Below are 19,246 nucleotides of genomic sequence, written 5' to 3'. Positions count from 1 at the left end.
TGTTATCTGTTCATTAGGTCTAGGAGCCTTGTGAAAGCCTGCATGACCACAGTGTCTTTAGGAAACCCTGTAGACCTTTCACCAGCAGAAGCTATGGCTGTTTCAAATATAAGGAAATAATTTCTTGAGTGGCCTAAATTTCTCCAAACGTCGTAAGTTAAGACCCTCACATCCAGGACTTTACGGAATCAAGCTTGTCTCACAGGGGCTAAGAGAGAAAGGGTAATATCCCCCTTCCCATTTTAACAGATCATGCTCTTAAGGTTAGTCCAACTGGAGGAGTAGAACTTGGGGGAGGCTGTGGGTCCTTAGTTACTAGGGTATCGGCATTATGGAAGACATTCCTGGTCACTTGAAGACCAGGACTAGAACTTAACTTTCAGCCCAAGACTTGGTTACACAGAGCCCAGAGTTCAAAGCCCCATTACCATGTGAAACTCTGTAACTCTACTGTCACCGGTAGGTGGTATTATCAACTAGTAGTTCTACATGACCCTTAACTCTGCTTTTCCTCCTTTCTCTTCCTGTCTCTCCTTCCCTGGGGGACAGGGACTGAAAGCCACATTCCTTCATTATCACACTTCCTTCTGTAGACTGAATAGGCCCATGCCAGGACACTGATCTGTGTGAAAGCTCTCTAGGGCTGGTGGGAATGTTGCTTTCAGAATCTGACTTGTTTCAGAAGTTTATCTTCTGGCACTTGCTCTTCCAAAGAAAAAGGCTTAGGCAGGAGGATAAAAAAGGCAATCCAAGTGTGTGTGAATGGAGCATTATATGCAGACTCACAGCTCACCCCAGGGATAAGAGAGAATGAAATGAATGTTGCCTAAACCCCTCAGGGAGGATTTATAAGAGATAAATAAATATGTGCATTTTATCTTCTACCCAGCCACACTCAGGGTCATTTGTCATAGCGCTTTGATTACCTACTTTGGGTCCAATCAGCTCTGGCTCTTTACTGGGCAGAACCACCATCTCCTACAGCTAACCCCTAAATAGGAGCGTGTGAGAGGCAGTGTTTGTTAGGTCCTCACATTTGCTTCAGATGGATGCTTGGGTTTGAGGTGGGAGATGGTGAATGAGGCATAGTGCTGGGTAGGGGAGGGTGGGTGGGATGAGCTGAGGGAGTAGAATAGCTGCAGTAAGAATTGGGGTGGCATGTGAAATGTGGGTGGCATGAGAACTGATTTCATGGCTGGGCAGAGTTTGAAAATTATTTGTTTGGCTAAATTAAAGGGATAATTTTTTTTTTTTTTTTTTATGCTGAGGAAATGATTTTTTTCCTCTTCTCCTCTTTGGTTCTTTTTATATAATAATTTGCCAAACCTCCTCAAAAAAAAAAAAAAAGTTCCTCAAATGGGTTCAAGGTGCAGAAAGCACGTTGAGCTCCGTGGGAAGGAGCCTCAGAAGACTGGGCTCAGCTGGTTCTAAGACATGCCTCCTGGGCTGTGGGCCTCCTCCCCTACCAGAGGACCAGATCCTGGCCCACCCTTTTGGAAAAGCTGCTCTTTTTCTTTTTCTTTATCTTTTTTTTTTTTTGTATTTTCTTTCTCACTTTTTAACTGTGTCCAATCAAAGTGGCACAAATGAGGCTTGGGAAAACCAGTGAGAGCCATCCCATTACTCTTGTCTATTGAATTCTGAGATTTCTGCTTCCTGTCCCATCCTATCTTCTGACCCCAACTCACCCTGCCTCTACTGACGTTGTGCTTTACTGTCCTCTTACTGTGTGTCTAAAGGACACAAACTCTGCCCATGTGTTTTAGTACTGGGGTGGGGGTGGGGACTTTGTAAGAGGCATAACAAAACCATTAAGAGAAAGGAACATATTTTGCCAACATCATTACCCATTTGCTCCATACTTTCTCCATTTTGCAGTTATGGAACACTGAGTTATGGGAGGAAAAAATAAATAGGATGGTTGCTTTAATGAACTAGTAATGAGTATGGCTTTTTGATCCTTGTTTGGTTCTTTGAACACTTATTTCCTTTTCTTACCCATTTTTAAATATTGAGTTGGATCAGAGAATTTTTAATGAAGGAATCCTTAAGGAACATTGGCATGGGGTGGGGTCCTCAAATAGTGGTCTGGGAAGCCTCGGTAGAAGTTACCAGGTGTGTTTCATTTGAAATTATTCTTTGCCTACAATTCTGTATCTTCAGCTTTTGGCAACTTAGAAACTCCTTGGGTGTATTCCATGTATCTTCTATTTAAGATACAAGTAAAATGAACCAGATAATAAAGAGAAAAGTGAAGCAAATGTCTTTAACCAAGGGCTCTACTTACTTGCAATCTGTACATTACTTAAATTAAAACACATACATACACACATGGAAATCAAAGCCCAAATATTTTAATATTTAGGTAACATTTATCAAGACAATTGGAAATGCTTTATATAATTCTTTGGGGGAAAAGAAGTGTTTGTTAAAAATGCTTTTTTTTTGGGGGGGGGCAGGGTAAGAGAAAATTGTTGTCACTATAAATGACCATGGCATGGGATTTTTAAATCTTAAGAATGTAAATGGTGGTGGCATCGTAACAAGAAATAAGGTCCAAAAAATAAAAATTAAAAAAAAAAAAAAAAAAAAGAAATAAGTCCAAATGTTGAATGACAATGTTAAGGCGGCTGATTAAATTTCTTCTTATTTTGGAACAAATGATTTTCTTTGGATATTGAAAGTAACAGAGTTTGGGATGACAAGCTGGCAAAGGAAGAGCTTGAAGATCATCTGGTGGTCTATTTCTACCATCGTCACTCCTCTGCTATAATATCTGGCTTGTTGCAATCTTAAACCAAAAAATCTTGCTTGGCCTCTGAGCAGCTGGGTGGCCACAAGGAAAACAAAACCAAAAAGTCAGAAAACCCAACTTAAAGCTCATCTATGCAATTGTGCAATGAAATCTGATTTCAACATATCCTAACATCTTGCTTGCCTAAATAATTCCTTTCTTGGGTGATGGTTTGAAATATAATTTAGAATCTTTTAACTTTAGATCCCCAGGCAGTGAAATCATCATTCCTTTCATCCATTCCATCTAAAGTTATTGGAATATAGGAGTCTTTTGATCATTGAATGTGGAGGAATCACATAGATCATCGGGTTCAACAGTTGCAAAACTATTCTCCAAGGAAAGAGAAAGAGAGATCGTGAATAAGGCAGGGAGGGAAGATGATCCTAAATGGGAGTCTTTAGGCTCCCCAGGGCTGCTTCAATCAAAGAAGTCCCACACTGGGGGCAGCCCGGGTGGCTCAGTGGTTTAGTGCCACCTTCAGCCCAGGACGTGATCCTGGAGACCTGGGATTGAGTCCGACATCAGGCTCCCTGCATGGAGTCTGCTTCTCCCTCTGCCTGTGTCTCTGCCTCTCTCTCTCATGAATAAATAAATAAATCTTAAAAAAAAAAAAAGTCCTACACTGTTGGCTGTTCATATCTTATCACAACAGCCTGATAGAGCTTTAGAAACTATAGTCACTGATATAAGTAGATAGTACTTTGGTTAAATCATGGTTTTCAATCATTTTATTTAGCAATGGATTTTTCTACATGAAATCATCTGATTTTATATATATATATATATATAATTTTATCATATACAGTATTATATACACATTATATAATATTGTAATATATAATATACATATATAATATATAATAAAATAGACAAAATAGGTAAAACCAGAATAAATCTGGTTGAAGAATAAGTAGAGCCCTACCAGCTTGGCCTCCTTGGTCTTCTGAGATATTTTCATGTCAGTTTAGGATTTCAGGGACACAGAATGGAAATCAATACCCCAGACAACAGGTATGTGCTTAAAGATTATGTGTGGAATCTTTGCAGATGAAATAACATCTCATTTGCCCCTAGGTATCTTCTGTGAGTTTAGCTAAAGCAGAACAACTGTAAGCAGACCACATGCACAAAGTATTTTAGAATGCAGAGTTGCATTTCTAATGAAGTAGTAGAGCTGCAGCCCCTTGAGAAGCATGGGTGGTGGCTAGGCCAGGCTGTTTATGATTATTAGATGACTGGGCATAGTCCATGATGAAGCTCACTGTGAAAAGGGCACTTGCCCTGATTGAAAGACAAAGAAGATAAGCTGAACATAAAACTCCAGGTATGAACCTAGTAGCTGCTCCAGCAAATCCCAAGGGTACTGTCTTGGTTTATATGTGACATGGAAGGACTTCAGGTTATCACTGTACCATCAAAGTTCACTTTTTAACATGAGGTCCAGTGATCTGCTATCTTACTATTGACTCCGGCTCTGGCTCCTTCAATGACCCTGACACGGAACACATTCTGCAGGCAGGGAATGGCATCCTTTCAGCCCATGAATTGCTGGGGCCACCCAGGTCAGCTGGCCTCCTTGTCCTTGCTCATCATTCTATTTATATGTGGAAATTGGGGTTTCCTGAATGATCTGGGATAAGGCATGGGGAGGAGATTCATCAGAAAGTGGTGGGATTATATAAGGCGGAAGTTGAAGAAAGTATTTGGTTCTAGGTGGGGACTAGTAAGTAATGAGATTTAAAATGTTTGAATCTAACTATAAGATTTTCTTAATGAAAACCACCTAAGGAGACTTCATGGCTAACCTAATTGTTGCTTGTTGCTCTAGGGAAGTCTTTGAACACCTCAGGTTGTCAGTGATCACGTCTATACAATGACTTATTCCATGTTTGGTTGGCAGTGGAGGTAAAGACTATTGTTTAAGGATAGAATTTTTCTCTGTGGGAAAGTAAAGGGCTGGTGGTGTAATGATCCTGGCCTGGGGCCTCTTTCACACAGTTAATGAATTCTAACAACAAATATTTACTGTGCAATGAACATACCAGGCTGTAACTGATTGAGATGCTCTGATATGGTAATGGCGAGTGGGTTTGAGAAATTAATGATTTTAAAATGTTGTTACCAGCCTAAGCTTCTGGAGGCACAGTGCCAGGCATTATTACTGTACAAAACCCATTCTTGTCTGGGGGGGCAGGGGGGTCTTGTCTGCAATGTGGGGTTGGCCATTTCCCTTCCTTTCCATAGTTGGGGGAAGGGAGGCAGGGCTTGGCCCCATGCCAGAGTTTGTAATGCTCTCAGCAGGCTCCAGTATCTCCTGGGTGGGCCTGCGTCTTTTGTTACATATCTGTCCCCAAACCCAGACCACTCCTGAACTCAGATTGGAGAATGTTCCCAAGGGCTGTGCGGTGGGGCAGGCAGGTTGGTAGAAGCTTCTGGTCTAATTTGTTCCGCTTCCCTTCAGCTCCTCAGTGCTAATTCATTTGTTTGTATTTGGGGGAGAAAAAAAAAAATCTCTCATTATTGTCTATCTTTTATTTCCTGGAATTTGACATGAAAGCTGTCATTGTTTTGGTTAGTGGCCTCCAAAGGAATAAACCATCTGAGCAACAAGGACAGCAACAATTCTCCATGGTATGGGTTTCAAACTGTTTGACTTTTAAGTCTGGGTGTCCATTCCATTAGAATTGAATGTGCACTGAATTTGGGGTGGGCATAAGGGGGGCTGTATTTATTTTTAAACTCCTTTTGGCTGTAATGAAAACCAGCTGCCTCTCCAACAAGTGCATTACTTTTCCCATAGAGAGTCTCGTAGACAAGCTAAAGCTATAGGCGTTTCATGTGTTTTGACTTTTCCTAATTTAATCTACTTGTGTTTTACCCTTTATCTTACCGTCCTTCTGTCCTGGAATGTGGATTGATTGATGCCTTCTTTCTTGACTCCTTCTGTATTAGTGGCACTTATTGGCACATTTAATTTGTGGAGGACAGATGTGGGACCTTTCTATCACTGGCTCATGGGGGCAGAAATGGTAGATCCCTCTTGAGAAGGGTGGCTCCGTTCAGTTTGAGGATAGGTGAGATCCAGCTTCTCCACCTGCTGCATATAACTCCCTCTCCAGGTCCAAACTGGGCGTATGATTTTGGGTGTCAGGAGAACATTTCTTCACATGTGCCGTTCCATTAGGGATCTCTAGTCGCCTTTTCTCCAGAAAAGTAGCGCTGAGTTAAAATTCTTACTTCAGTTTATAGGCTGATGAGTAGGAGGGCTGGGGGAACAGGAAATGCAGCGCAGCAGAGAGCAGGACAGCAGATAATATTGGGCCAGCCACCTCTATTGGTTTGGCCACATGAGAATGTGGAAGAATGATTTACTAGGTGCTTCCTTCACCTTGCATGGATGATGCAGGCAGATGATGGAATGTACCTCTTTTTTTTTAACCGTAACAAAATGCTTTTGGCGGGGATGCTTCTTAGTTATTAAAAATGGGGCAATGAGGTGAGCTATAAATGCAAGCATCTGTGTAGAAAGATCCAGAAGTAAGGAAGGCAAAGAAGATGGAGTGGCCACTGCTGGAGAGAAAGAAGATTAAAGGCAGGTCAAGAGAAATGTAAAGAAGGGTTGTTGAGATTGAGCAGAAGAGATGTAGGACAAAAAGGTGAGGAAAATATCAATAATGGAGTAAAAGAAAGCACAAGAGTGACTTCGCACCCTGCTCCTCCTCTTCTAGAAGGAAAGAGGGTTGGGAGAGGAGTAACTGGGGAGACTGGTTTTTATATAGGTCAATGGAAGAAACAGCAATAATGAGAATAAGGAGCTTAGGGATTTTTAGGTCATTGGACACCCCTGAAGCTGTGGGTAATGTGCGTTTCAGAAAGATTTGGGCAAATTTCCGCAGAACCAATTCAGAGAACATGATACAGTGTGTCTTGACTCTTTATAGGGGGACATGCTCTGTAGGACCAGAGAAATATATGCAGCTGAGTCTTTATAACTATATCCGGTTTCCATGTAGTTCTCTTTCTTTTCTGGTTCCCATAACACTTGTCTGTGTTCAAATATAGTTAGCTTTTGATTATATTCAGCATAGCGAATTGCTTCTATTATTCACTCAGTTTGTTTTAGCATATTTTGTCATTTCTCACAAGACTGAGATTCTTAGGGACAAGGGGAGTGCTTTGGTTTTCTTTTGTATTATTCACAGCCTTGTTGAGTGGTGAGCAAATGGTAGGTCCTTCCTTCCTTCGTTCCTTTGTTCGTTCATTCCTTCCTTCCCTCCTTCTTTCCTTTCTCCCTCCCTTCTTTCCTCCCAATATTTATCAAAAACTTACGATGTGCCATGCATAGTTCTAGGCCCTGGAGATGAGCAGTAAGCAAGCAGACAAGATCTGATGAAGCTTACATTCTAGGAGGGGAGAAAGACAATACAACAAAATGAACACAGATATCTGAAGCCATCTGGAATGATGGTTGCCGTCTATGCCTCAGGTCCAGATAAGGGTGGCATAAGTGAGGTTTAGGTCATTCATTCATTCTATAAATATTTACATAGCATCAGTGATGGTATGGTTCTAGGTGACGTTTTAGGTTGTTTCACCTCTTTATCCAGCTAGAATCTATCATTGTTTTGGGACCTAAACTCATTCTGAGTTCAAAAAAATCCAATCCAATTCTTTAGTGTTATTGCAAGCTGCTCTGCACCCTATAAACAGACTATTTTTTCAGAGCAGTGTGAGGTTCACAGCAGAATTGAACAGAATGCACAGAGACTTCCCATATATCCCTTGCCCACACCTGCGCAGAGCCTCCACTGCTACCAATATCGTGGACCAGAGTGGTGCATTTGTTACAACCGATGAACTTACATTGACACGTCATTATTGCCCAAAGTCTGTAGTTTACGTTAGGATTTATTCTCGGCATTGTAGATTCTGTGGGTTTTGATGAATGACAAATGACAAATGGATTTATCATTATAGTATCATACAGAATTGTTTTGTCACCCTAAAGAATCCTCTTAATGATTTCAGCTCCCCCATTCACCCCTCCTTCTCTCCCTCCTACTCTCCTACCCCGGCAACCACTGATCTTTTTATTACCTCTGTAGTTTGACCTTTTCCAGAATGTCTTATAGTTGGAATCGTACAATATGTATCCCTTTCAGTTTGGCTTTTTTCACTTAGTGATACGAATTTAAATTTCCTCCATATGTTTTCATGGCTTTGTAGCTCATTTCTTTTTAGTGCTGAATAGTATTCCTTTGTTTGGATGTACCATAGTTTATGTATATACTCATTTACTGAAAGCCAATTGTTTCCAAGTTTTGGCAATTATGAGTAAAGTGGCTTTAAACATGTTTATGTGCATGTTTTATGTGGACATAAGTTTTCACCTCTTTTGGGTAAGTACCGAGGAGCATGGTCGCTGGAATATTGGTATGGTAAGAGTATGTTTAGTTTTATAACAAACTGCCAAGGGTAGGGAGTGGGGAAACTGAGTGAAGGTGGCCAAAATGCACAAACTTGCAGTTGTAACATAAATAAACACAAGGAATGTAATATAAAGCATGACATTATAGTCAACACTACTGAATGGTGTATTTAAAAGTTGCTAAGAGAGTAGATGCTCAAAGTTCTTTTTTTTTTTTTTTTTTTGATGCTCAAAGTTCTTATCACAAAACCCACTTTTTTCTTTGTATCAATGTGTGATGATGGATGTTAACTACATTTATTGTGGTCAGCAATCATTTTACAATATACGTAAGTCAAGTGTGCTGTACATTTAAACTTAGACAGTTTGTGTGTCAATTATATCTCCATAAAACCAAAAGAAAAAGAAGTTGCCAAACTATCTTCTATAGTGGCCACACCATTTGGCATTCTTCAGCAATAAGTGAGAGTTTCTGTTGCTCCTTATCCTCGCCAGCATTTGGTGTTGTCTGTGATTTTGGTTGTTTTAATAGGCATGTGGTGGTATCTCATTGTTGTAATTTTCAATTTCCTAATGCCATGCTTATTTGCCATCTGTGTATCTTCCTTGATGAGGTGTCTGTCCAGGTCTTTTGGCTATGTTTTAATCAGGCTGTTCATTTTCTTATTGTTGAGTTTTAAGAGTTCATTGTATATTTTACATAACAGTCCTTTATCAGACACGTCTTTTGTAAAGATATTGTCTGTCTGTGTCTTGTTTTCTCATTCTCTTAACAGTGTCTTTCATAAGCAGAAATTTTTAATTGTAATGATGTTTAACTTATCAGTTCCCTTCTTCATGGATTGTGCCTTTGATGCTGTATCTAAAAAGTCCTCCCTAAATCCAAAGTCCCCTAGATATTTTCCTACGGTATCTTTTAGGGTTATTGTTGTTTGGATTTATTCGGTGCTTTAAAAACTTTATTGACTTTCAAAACTTTCCGCTCACTTTTCCCAGTGGCCCCCACTCCTTACCTCTTCTTTAATATCCCCTCACTTGAGTAAAAAACACATTGTATCACAACTCCCAACAGATTCAAATTCTTATGCACAACAGACGTAAAGGGAGATTATTTAACTTCTAATTAAGTCTGCTGGAAGACCTGGGGAGATCCAGGCCAATAGGCCAATCCTTATTTTATTGTTTTGTTCAGAGATGTGTATCTTCTCTCAAATGTCCTCAGCTATTTTATAATACTGTGCCTACTGTCTATGACTGTCCCCCCAGTAACTTACCCTTGACTTCTCTCCCATTCTGTCTGAGTCAAGAATAAACTGAGTTAGAACTGGCTTTTGGACTCTTGATCAAGGCTTCTTTCTGTTGACAAAGTTCTGGAGACCATAAATGTTGAGCTGACTGGTATATTATGTTCCAGGAGAAAATTCTGATGCTGACAGCAGCAGTTCCATGAAAATCCCCATCCCACTTACACCTACACTAAGGTTATGGGCTCTGCCCAAGTGACCTCAGCATCATTTTGATCCAGTTTGTATCTAGGACTGATGGCCAATTATTTCAAAATTCTGTGCTGACTTTGTAAAGCCTGAAAATTTGGCTTTCATTCCCAGTTGCCTTTATTTTTTGGCTTTGCTTTTGCTACACGCTGTGCATAAACCTTTTTCTAGAATTCCAGAGGTTGAACTTTGTCTCTTGTGGGTAAGTTGTCTGTTATGTACCATGACCCTGAGGAACCAGAAAGCCAGAAGTGTAATCATGGAAAACTTCTGAAGAACTGGATATTCATTCTCCTGAAGCAAAGTTCAAGGCTGGCTCAGAGATCTGAAAACTGTTCAGCCCAAAGGCGGCCATGGCTGGGGCAGAAGCTGGTCCATGCTCAGCTGAAAGGGTCGGCTGGGGGAGGAATTACAGTGTTAGCTAAGATGCCGTGAAGACAGCACTTTGGGGGATCATTGTCCTGCCAGCAAGTTTTGTAGGGAAAGGGCTATAAATAAAACTGTCAAGTATTATTAGAAAGAACTGATAAAAAATAAAGTGCACAGGGTTAATTTGTAAGCAGATAGACAGGAATAAGAGGGGAGATGGATGATAGAGCATAATGGAAGTTACTCCACAATAACATTTGAGCAGGTAAAAGGACCATCCATGGAGGATGAAGGTGGAACAGAGGCTGGAGAGGAGCAAATGTGTGTTTGGTAAGGTCTTTCAGACCTGCCTCTGGGGTCAGCCAGTAGATTGGTTTCATCATAATTGCCAGAGAGCTTAAGATTTTACTTCAAAGATTCTGACTGAGTGGGTTTAGGTTAGGACCCAGGAATCTACTTTTAAAAGGAGTGTCCCCCCACCCCAATTCCCAGGTGAGGCTGATTAACACTTAGATTTATGAAGTCATTGGTTTAGACAAGGGATAGGGAAACTGTAGCACCTGGGTCAAACCCAACCTGCAGCGACCCTGTTTCACAGCCTAGAGCTAAGAATTGTTTTCACATTTTTAAAGCATTATAAAAGAAAGCAAAAAGAATATATGATGAAGATGTAAATGGGCTGCAGAGCCTGAAATATTTTCTGGCCCTTTACAGAAAATGTTTGCCTACCTCTGGCTTAGTAGTGAATAAATAACTATGATGTTACAACTGGTAGGGAAATAACGAGGTCTGCATTCTAAACTTTTACAATGGGTCACTCTCCCTACAGGAAAGGGAATATTTGCTTTGGGTGTGGTTCTTACTGGATTGGGATGCACTAACACTTTTTAAACTACTTTGTCTCAGGTGCTATCAGGTGTGTTATATTACAGCAACACATTAAGGTTGTGGATAAGGAAGAGCCCCAACAGGCTGCCTATTAAGGGGACATTTAAAATTATTTCAACTCCTCCTTTATTTAGCTGGGGAAGGAGAGAGCAGAACAGACCTTGGAACCTCAGGGAACACATTCCCGGTTATACATATTCAAGGCACTTAAGTAAGCATGTGCTGTAATGAGATAAGGATGCGACTACATTTTTTGAAAAATGGTTTTGCAAATGCTGTCTTCCCCTGGGATATGCATTTGCCCAGTAGGGAGAGCGGAAGAACAGGGAAGTGTGAGGGATGTGAAGCAAGTGGATCACTATGGAAAAAAATCTAATCCCAGGGCTTTCTTGAAAAGGAAGGGCCCAGCCTCCAACTAGGACCAGTCACCCAAACTCAAGACAAAGGCTCAGGCTTGTGGGCAAACTCTGTGTGTGTGTGTGTGTGTGTGTGTGTGTGTGTGTGTGGTGTGTGCCCCTTGTACCTCATACTCCTGCCTGTGGATTGCAAATTGGGGAGCTATGGCTGAGGATGGAATGTGAACAAAGGTCTACAATGCTGGTACCTATGTGGTGTTCCCTAAGTAATACTGACTGCGAAATCCATCCTGGCTCCAGGAGCAAGCACAGACTGTTGATCTGTGTAGGGTGAGTCATCAGAGCAACATCCTGTGAAAGAGATGAACCATTTGGTTGAGGACAGGGTACCTTTGGATTGAGTGAAGCTTGGAGTTCCTGGAAAACTCATGGACAAAATAACTGTAAGAGACACTAGGCTTTCTGTCAATGTGCCACAGTGCTTGAACAATGTACCAAAAAATCCACAAAACAAAATATTTGCTTTTTTACGTGGAGTTTGTATAGATTAATTACACACATTAATTCATCTATTCCTGTACAAATGTGGAAGCAGAGCCCTAACAGAGTGAAGTATTTGGCCCAAGTCAAACACAGAGTGGGGGGTTCAGAACCCCAACCCAGTCCTGTGTGATCCCAGAGCCACTTTCTTTCCATGTGACTGTGATGTCTCTGGCAGAGTCATGGATCTGAAGGTCCTACAGATAGCAAATCATTTTCAAACAAGAAAATTGAGACTCAGAGAAGTGAAACTACTTGTTCAAGTTTGCTCAACTAGTTACTAGAATTCCTATAGACCTGCTTCTAGAATAGGGAGATCTGAGTTGCCAGAAACTTCTAAGAACTTCTTATCAAAGGAATTGAGAATGTCAAATGGAGTGTGTTGAAACCTGTAGGGACAAAGGAGCATTGAGGGAAAAAGAGAGCTTTGCAGAACGAGCACATTTCACTTTTCTTAATGACCTGCCAGCTGATGCCCATTTTGAAAGGGCTTTTAGAAAGCAGGAAGGTCTGAGAGGCTTTTGGCAGTTTTCCTCCAGAGAATACCTATTTATTTATTTATGAGTTCTTTAAACATTAACTTGGCTAGTCTAAAGCAATCACTCCAAAAGTTTTGGAGTTCACGGACATAGGCCAGATAGAGGAAAAGTCCTCTCCTTCCAGTTCAGTACCCTGAGAGAGCATGGGTCTAGGGCTGATGCCCAGCCACTGGGGGCACCTGTGTCCTGGCTACCCCGACTTCTTAAATGGCTCAGCTGCTAATGGTTGTGGAAGAGATGCCCAAGAGATGCTTGAAATCAACCACATTTTCAAGTTCATGTCGCGCTGCTCCATCTGAGAAGCTGCCATGGTCCAGGAGGAGAGCCCAAAGCCTAAGATCTGCTCTGCAAACCAGTGAGTTTCCAGAGCACTGTGGGATAGCCTAAGCTTTCTTACCTGAGCAGCTTCTTGATGTGTATCATAGAGAATCCCCGTTAAATTTCAGTTTCTGACGATGGCATGAGGCAGGACCTCCCCAAAGATGGCGGAATGCCTGGAGATGTTTTGAAATGTCCTTTGATGATGGTTAAGTGCAGAATGTAATCACTTTTCTAGGGTAGTTGAGGCAAGGCCCTTCATGGAGGCGGGAAAGGACGGGAGACCTCTTGAATCTCTTGTCTATGAAAGCTCACAATTTTGCCTACAAGAGCTAACTGAGCTGACAGGTCATTTGACTGTGACAGGAATTGAATTAGTAGGCGCAGCCAGCCCAGATGGGGGCAGTAGGCTGAGATCTGGTCCTCCAATTATTCAAAGTTGGCCCGGTTTCCAGTTTTACCTTCCTGGCTCAGTCAGTATGAGCATGAGTAAGAGGTACAGACGGACAGATTGGACACTTCTTGCCTTCTCTTCTAGGGTGGCCCGTGTTTGAAGTCAGAAAAGACCAGCAGCACAGGCCTGGCCCATTCTTCCATGAAGGGATGGATGTTTTTCTGCAGGTCATTTGGTAAAATAAGGTGACAACTATGAAGAGTCTTTAAAGAATTTCTTGCTGGAAACCCATGTTTTCAGGAGCAGAAAATAAAGCATAGGGAGATGGGAGTGATTAACATGAGGGCCATACAGAATGTGGGGGCGGGTTGGCAAGGTTGAACTGGACCCCTGGCCATCAGATTCTCAGAAAAGAATCAGAAAAAAGAAGAAAGCCAATTTTCTCCCTTCTCTGTTTTCTCAACTGTAAAATGAGAGCATCAGAAAGAGAGTTTACCTCTCAAGTCCCAACCAGCTGTAACATTCCCTAAGTGGTTTTGCTGTAGGAAAACATTGACTGGGGCTGGGTCCCTGAGAGGCAGTTGTGGATAGTTCTGTGGCTTTAAACATTTTATTTTATACAGTAGTGTGTTTACTCAAAAAGGGTATCATTGATTCCTGGTAGGTTTATGAGCTGCTGTACTGTCTCCTACTGCCTCTGAAATAGGAATATCATATTAAAATACACAGTGCATAGCAAAAGGAGGGAGGAGCCTCATTAATCCATCCATTCAAAAATTTTTATTGAGCTGCTGTTGGAGATGAAAAGAACACACCTGATAAATCCTCATGGTGTTTATAGAACCAGATATTTGCGCAGAACATATGTACACTTGGTTCTCTTGCCCTCTCTCTGTCTTCAGTTGATGAGAAACAAACACAGGAAAGACACTCTCAGGGAGGTGGAGAGAGAGGGAGGGGACATTGAGGGGAGGGAGAATGAGGCATATAAGAAGGAGAAAGGGAGAGAATATCTCCCAAAGGATGTTTGCAGAGAGGGAAATACTTGGCTGCTGCTTCTTTTTAAAAATTAATTGTGGTTAGCTGAACTGTATCAAACTCCTTTAACTCTCTCAAATGCAGACTTTTCCACTTTCCGGTAAACTTGAGTTGCTATGGTGAGAGAGTGGCCTGGGACAAGTCAAACGTAAAACATTGGAAATAACACCCCAATGCCGTGCAACGTATCGAATAATTAGAACGACCCACCATGTGTTTCCCATTCCTTGCTACAGATTCGATTACCTTATGATTTATCACCTGTTTTTCTAAGCAAAGCTTGAGCCCTCGTTCTCAGCTTCTCTTTCTTGAATGTGTTAAGAATGGTTGGGGGACACCGAAGATAAGGAAAGTAGACAAATGTATAAATCCATTGTTTTTTCCTTCAGCAAGCTTTCTTAGACACTCTGGGCCTGTGGTGTCTGTCCCTTCCTATCACTCTTCCCATTCCCACCACTAATGTAACACCATTCAGTTTTAGGACTTCTTGGGGATTAGTAGACTGTGTAAAACGTTGCTCTGAAGTCCACACCAAAACAATTCTGTTTACATGGCATTCCAGGCTTCACAAAAAAATCTTCACATTTCATTTTATCACATCTTCCCAACAACTTGGAGCAGCAGAAATAGCCAACGTTACCCTATTTTTTACCTGTAGGAATGGGAATGGGGAATGGGGGAGGTTAACGGCCTGCCCACGGTCACTCACATAGAAGTGGGTTCAAGCTTGAGTGTTCTGAATTCATGTCCATGGCTCAGCAGTTCTCTTCACAGTTCTGCTATGTTGTCAATGATTTGTGAACTTGGAGGGCACAGGGCAATGAGCATTTGACCATGATTTGGAAAAAGAAAAGAAAGCCTATTTTTTCTCATCCAGTTTTCTTAACTGTAAAATAAGAGTCAGAGAGTTTACCTCTTTGGTCCCGACCATTTCTAATATAGGAAAACATTGATTGGGTCTAGGTCCCTGGGAAGCAATTGAGGATAGTTCTATAACATTAAATATTTTATACAGCAATGTTTTTATTTAAAAAGTATCACTTATTCCTGTGCATACAAGATCATTCTTAACATTAATGTTAGCAATATTAACGTTGTTACTAACAATTATAAAGAAGTATCCTCTTAAGGCCACTGGAGATTAAAGCACTTGATTAACTTTTTAGATAGAAAATTTGATTTCATAAAAAGCTTCTGCACAGCAAAAGAAACAACAAAACTAAAAGGAAACTTACAGAATAGGAGAAGATATTTGCAAATGATATATCTGATAGGGTTCACATCCAACATATATAAAAAACTGATAAAACTCCACACCCCAAAAATGAATAATACAATTAAAAATGGGCAGAAGACTCAAACAGACATTTTTCCAAAGAAGACACACCGATGGCCAACAGACAACACATGGAAAGATGCTCAACGTCACTGATCATCCGGGAACTACAGATCAGAATTACAAATAAGTGGGAAATATCAGAAAGGGAGACAGAACATGGAAGACTCCTAACTCTGGGAAATGAACTAGGGGTGGTGGAAGAGGAGGAGGGCAGGGGGTGGGGGTGAATGGGTGATGGGCACTGAGGTGGGCACTTGACAGGATGAGCACTGGGTATTATTCTGTATGTTGGCAAATTGAACACCAATAAAAAATAAATTTATTATTAAAAATATAAAAATAAAAAATAAAAAGAGATACCACCTCATACCCGTCAGGAAGGCTAAAATCAACAACATAAGAAACAACAGGGGTTGGTGAGGATGTGGAGAAAAGGGAACCCTTCTGTGCTGTTAGTGTGGTTGCAAACTGATATAGCTACTCTGAAAAGTAGTACGAAGTCTCAAAAAGTAAAACCTAAAACTACCCTGTGACCCAGCAATTGCACTAGTAGGTATTTACCTAGAGAATACAAAAAAATACTAATTTCAAAGGATACATGCATAGATATTTACAGCAGCATTATCTACAATAATCAAATTATGGAAGCAGCCCAAGTGTCCATTGACTGATGAGTAGATAAGGAAGATGTGGGACACGCAAAGGAATATTCCTCAGCTATAAAAAAAGAATGAATGAAATTTTGCCATTTTCAATGACATGGATGGAGCTAGAGTATTATGCTAAGTGAAATAAGTCAGCCAGAGAAAGACAAATACCATATGATTTCACTCCTATGTGGAATTTAAGAAACAAAACAAATGAGCAGAGGGGAAAAAAGAGCATGAGAGGCAAATCAAGAAACAGACTCTTAACTATAGAGAACAAATTGATGGTCATCAGAAGGGAGGCCCATGGAGGGATGGGTTAAGTAGGTGATGGGGATTAAGAAGTGCTCTTTGTCATGAAGAACACTGGGTGATGTGTGGAATTGTTGAATCACTATATTGTACACCTGAAGCTAATATTACACTAAGTGGAATTTAAATAAAAACAAGCAAAAAAAAAAAAAAAAAAGAAAAGATTTGATTTCAGTGGTTTACCCAGAGGTGTTCAAACAGAATGATGATGATCAGTTAGGATTTAACCAGGCCAACAAGAAGAATTCAATAACCAATAATAAAGCTTGCTAGAGTTTATGGGGCACAAAATAGAAAGCATGTTCTCTGGATTATTCTATTTTGATCTCCCCCAACAGCCCATGAGGCAGGTACTTAATATCCCCCTTGTCAGTGAGGAACTGAGGACGGAGAGATGCTAAATGGTTTGTTCAATGTCTTCCAAACATTAAAGGCTAGACCTAGGATTCAAACTCACACAGCCTGTCTACAGAATTGATTCTTTTACCAATTAAAAATTTAAATTTACAGCAGTGGTGGTTCTGGTTATGGAACCAAGGGAGGGAATTTATCTTTGCAAGGAACACTACTGAGGACACTGAAGGACAGTTTTCATTTTCCTTGAAGATCTTAATTAGATCAAAGGTCACTGGCCGTCTTGGAGGGATGCTTCAATCCTACAGGACTGATGATCTAGAAACAGCCCTGGGCTGTGGTGGAGACACTCAGAGCTTCACTGCTTTGCTTTCAGTTTCCCGACTCCTCTGGACCCCCACCCTCTGTTATGACAACACAACATTACCTCAGATTCATTGCAATTCAACTGAGTAGGTTACCATAAACCACATTCTAACGTGTTTTCCTGGGGAGAGGAACCCTGGGGTCACTCTGATTGGACTTGGGGGAGACTGTAGTGTCCTTAATTAAATTTGTGAGGCACCCTGTTCTTTTTGACGGAAAATGGGGAGAAGCCCTACTCCCATCAACAGCACATTTACAACCATCTCCTGAGTGGTTTATTTCTGCAGATGGAGAATCTCAGTCATTTTATGTTCTTATTGTTTTCAATTTACTGACCAAAATCTGGGACTGAACCCAATTTGAGGTTTGTAACCTCTTGTGTGTTATTATAGAGAGAAGTAGGGCGCAATTAATGAATTTCTCATTTTTGCCTCTGATTCAGACTCTGGTTTTTAAGTAGGACAGTTAGGAGTTAATCTACGGATACACGTAGGTGTATGTAGATATATGTATACACGCACATAACACACTTATTTAGGAATATGTGTATTTGGTCTGATATAGTTTATGTCCAGAGGGGATCGCATTCTGACCACCTTTTTTGTATAGCTTATATTAATAGACTCATTTCCTACCCTTTCCCTTTTATTTTATTTTTTGTTTTTGACCTAGTTCTCCCAAATCAAGTATTTTCATAACAGGAATTGGATATATGATTTATCTATCTAGTAATTAATTTAATTTAGCACCACTTCTACAGCATACACTGTATGCTGGACACTACCCCAAACACGTTACAAACACAAACCAATGCAACCCTTTTTATAACTCTTTGAAGTTGGTCCTATTAACTGTCCTCATTTTACAGACCAGGAAACTGAGGCAAGTTTTCTTTTGTGCTGGGGAACTGGGTTTGTATGTGGGAAGACGATGTGCTTTGTTTGAGAGGTTCGTGTTTTGTTTTCCATTCAAAAGAATGATAAAAAGCTATGATATGATAGAAAAAAGAACAGCTATTCCTCTTGAGCAGAAAAGCCAGAATCATCAAAGACTGGATTTACATAATGATGTAGTGGTTTTATAGCTAAACACTTAAATCTATTAAAAACACTTTTATTATTAAAATTCCTGCAGGAAACATAACTTTGTTATTGTGGTACTTAAACTCTCTGGCTTTTCACTTCCCCTCCCTTTGAAACAATTATGTGCATAATGTGATTTTTTTAATAATCTGTGGTTTCTTTGGAACGCAGATATCATGTTCAAGCATTGAAGGATGTCCTTCTTAAAGCTCTTGGCCTCCTTGCCTTTGCGCGCAAGGTGCTGGTTGCCCAGAAGACTTGGTCTTACTCTTGGAGTAGGCAGGGCTCTGAGGAAGGGTGACTAACCACAGCTGAGCCCTTCTCTGGCTCATCGGGCTTCTGCTTGTGTGATGGAATCAATCAAACCTGAGTTCATGAGTCCTGGTTTCCACTAGGATGGTAGCGGAGAGGGGCTGAAACATGAGTGGATTCCAGATATGTTCTGGAGGTAAAATGGGTAGGAGTTGGTGACTGACTGGTCGTGAGGGTGAGGGAGAGGAGTCTGATATAGAGTTGGAATTATCTGGGTGTTTGCCTCTAACTTCCTTGGGTTCAGGGACATTTGTAGTCCTAGTAGGTACTGTTGTATTGGCACCTAGTAAGCAAACAAAAAATACTTGTTGAATATATGAATGGATGAGTGATGAGTGAAGACCATGTGATCCAATGGAAGCTCTGCGATTTCTCCAAGGTCACATAGTAATTTAATGGCAGAACTAACCGTGGAGTCCAGGTAGCCAGATTGTGTGTGACAGAGCCTTTGGCTTTATGCTCTTTATGTGATCTCTCTCATTTCCCCTTCTGATTTTTAACTCTCGGAAGGCAGGGATTGTGTAAAAATCAACATAACATTCCTATTTGGTGGTGGAAGACTGAATCAAGCATGGATATCTCTGTGTGCATATTTGTTAGCCAGAATGTGCTTTTCTTTTGGGGACAAGGAAAGAGGTAGTTGGGGGAAAGGTGGGAAATTAACAGACACTGTA

This window comes from Canis lupus, chromosome 5 (assembly GCF_003254725.2).
Source record: "Canis lupus dingo isolate Sandy chromosome 5, ASM325472v2, whole genome shotgun sequence".
NCBI lineage: Eukaryota > Metazoa > Chordata > Mammalia > Carnivora > Canidae > Canis > Canis lupus.
This window is presented reverse-complemented; position numbering follows the sequence as displayed.